At 59.7% G+C, this 2,192-nt stretch overlaps 1 protein-coding gene across 1 annotated transcript in view; it reads right to left on the reverse strand.

Moving 5' to 3' along the window:
* PREX1 (phosphatidylinositol-3,4,5-trisphosphate dependent Rac exchange factor 1) overlaps positions 1-2,192 on the reverse strand; it is a 138,555-nt gene that overhangs the window by 53,076 nt on the left and 83,287 nt on the right. The gene's annotated exons all lie outside the window — the stretch shown is intronic.

Consider the following 2,192-nt stretch of genomic DNA (forward strand, 5'->3'; position numbering starts at 1 on the left):
CTGGGGATCACAGTACTGCAGAGGCAGAGGGGGAAGTTGGGAGCGCTCTGGATTCCCGGCAGGAGGTATTTATAAAAGGGGTGAATCCCGGGTGAATGTGCCGCCAGCACATGAGCAGCTCCCATCTCTGCCCAGAGGAACCGCCAATCAACCGTTTTCCCTTTCTGATCTCATGTTCTGGAGGAGCCGAGTCTTGTCACCGATGTCACCGTACCATCCGCCGCTGTCACACGCTCTGTCAGAACACGTCAGCTACAAAGCATCGCGGCGGGCGGCTCCGGCACTGCGCCCCCCCAATACTCGCCATCAAACGTCCGCCATTCTCATTGCTAATTAGCGGAGACAGAATACCGCTCCCGTCTCTCTGTACGCGGAAAATCCATTTCATGGGAAGCCGCTTCCTGTCACCGTCATAAAGAGAGATCACAACTCCATGAGAGACCGCGACCGGCGCAGCACGACGGCAAATCTCCCCGCGTATCACACCGTGCCAGCGCAGCACCCGGAGAACTACAAGGCACAGCAACCCTACAATGCCACAAACACTATGCAAGAGTACATACCCAGCACAGGGATGGTGGGAGCCCCTCATAATGGGCACAGCGGGTGTACAGACCTGGGAACTCAGCACAGGGATGGTGGGAGCTCCTCATAATGGGCACAGCAGGTGTACAGACCCGGGAACTCAGCACAGGGATGGGGGGAGCCCCTCATAATGGGCACAGCGGGTGTACAGACCTGGGAACTCAGCACAGGGATGGTGGGAGCTCCTCATAATGGGCACAGCAGGTGTACAGACCCGGGAACTCAGCACAGGGATGGGGGGAGCCCCTCATAATGGGCACAGCGGGTGTACAGACCTGGGAACTCAGCACAGGGATGGTGGGAGCTCCTCATAATGGGCACAGCAGGTGTACAGACCCGGGAACTCAGCACAGGGATGGGGGGAGCCCCTCATAATGGGCACAGCGGGTGTACAGACCTGGGAACTCAGCACAGGGATGGTGGGAGCTCCTCATAATGGGCACAGCAGGTGTACAGACCCGGGAACTCAGCACAGGGATGGGGGGAGCCCCTCATAATGGGCACAGCGGGTGTACAGACCTGGGAACTCAGCACAGGGATGGTGGGAGCTCCTCATAATGGGCACAGCAGGTGTACAGACCCGGGAACTCAGCACAGGGATGGGGGGAGCCCCTCATAATGGGCACAGCGGGTGTACAGACCTGGGAACTCAGCACAGGGATGGTGGGAGCTCCTCATAATGGGCACAGCAGGTGTACAGACCCGGGAACTCAGCACAGGGATGGGGGGAGCCCCTCATAATGGGCACAGCGGGTGTACAGACCTGGGAACTCAGCACAGGGATGGTGGGAGCTCCTCATAATGGGCACAGCAGGTGTACAGACCCGGGAACTCAGCACAGGGATGGGGGGAGCCCCTCATAATGGGCACAGCGGGTGTACAGACCTGGGAACTCAGCACAGGGATGGTGGGAGCTCCTCATAATGGGCACAGCAGGTGTACAGACCCGGGAACTCAGCACAGGGATGGGGGGAGCCCCTCATAATGGGCACAGCGGGTGTACAGACCTGGGAACTCAGCACAGGGATGGTGGGAGCTCCTCATAATGGGCACAGCAGGTGTACAGACCCGGGAACTCAGCACAGGGATGGGGGGAGCCCCTCATAATGGGCACAGCGGGTGTACAGACCTGGGAACTCAGCACAGGGATGGTGGGAGCTCCTCATAATGGGCACAGCAGGTGTACAGACCCGGGAACTCAGCACAGGGATGGGGGGAGCCCCTCATAATGGGCACAGCGGGTGTACAGACCCGGGAACTCAGCACAGGGATGGGGGGAGCCCCTCATAATGGGCACAGCGGGTGGGGGGGCAATCTAATCTGGGACATGGAACTGCGCAGGACGGAGCGGTGGACAGACTAGGTCACCGCGCTCTATTTTGGGACACGGGGGGGTTCGCTTTGCCTCTCTTTGTAAATTGTCTGGAGAGGTCTGAGGAGCACGGAGTAACGGCCGGCCTTCAAAGCCGTGAATGGGGCGCCCTGTCGGCGGCGAGCTGATTACGCACGCGGTCGGCGACTCGGCGGGAGCCGCGCGGAGCTTCTCGGGTCAGCGCTGTGAATGGATCTTTTCAACTTACTTTCCATAAAAGCATTTGGGGATGGGG

Source organism: Nanorana parkeri, unplaced genomic scaffold, assembly GCF_000935625.1.
Source record: "Nanorana parkeri isolate BGI_ZX_2015 unplaced genomic scaffold, ASM93562v1 scaffold1279, whole genome shotgun sequence".
NCBI classification, from domain to species: domain Eukaryota; kingdom Metazoa; phylum Chordata; class Amphibia; order Anura; family Dicroglossidae; genus Nanorana; species Nanorana parkeri.